At 36.8% G+C, this 318-nt stretch overlaps 1 protein-coding gene across 1 annotated transcript in view; it reads right to left on the bottom strand.

Annotated features, from left to right (window-relative positions):
- The window catches only part of LOC102757289 (zinc finger protein interacting with ribonucleoprotein K-like), a 9,127-nt gene that overhangs the window by 3,969 nt on the left and 4,840 nt on the right, over positions 1 to 318 (bottom strand). The window lies entirely within an intron of this gene.

The following is a 318-nucleotide window of genomic DNA, read 5'->3' as shown; positions in this document are numbered from 1 at the left end:
ATTTTACAGATTATATTGTTCATCTTCAATTCTTTTATACTTCGATGAACACTGTATTTATTTATTTATAAAAATTATATTTTTATTGATTTTAGAGAGGAACGGTGAGGGAGAAATAGAAACATCAGCGATGAGAGAGAATCATTGATCGGCTGCCTCCTGCACATACCCTACTGGGGATTGAGCACACACCAGGCATATATGCAAGTGACTGGAATGAAACCTGAGACCCTCCAGTCCACAGGCCAACACTCTATCCACTGAGCCAAACCAGTTAGGGCTGTATCTCATTATCATTACTTTTTAAAAATATATTTC

This window comes from Myotis davidii, unplaced genomic scaffold (genome assembly GCF_000327345.1).
Source record: "Myotis davidii unplaced genomic scaffold, ASM32734v1 scaffold1168, whole genome shotgun sequence".
NCBI classification, from domain to species: domain Eukaryota; kingdom Metazoa; phylum Chordata; class Mammalia; order Chiroptera; family Vespertilionidae; genus Myotis; species Myotis davidii.
Note: the sequence above shows the minus strand (reverse complement) of the source record. Positions and strands in the feature narration are given on the sequence as shown.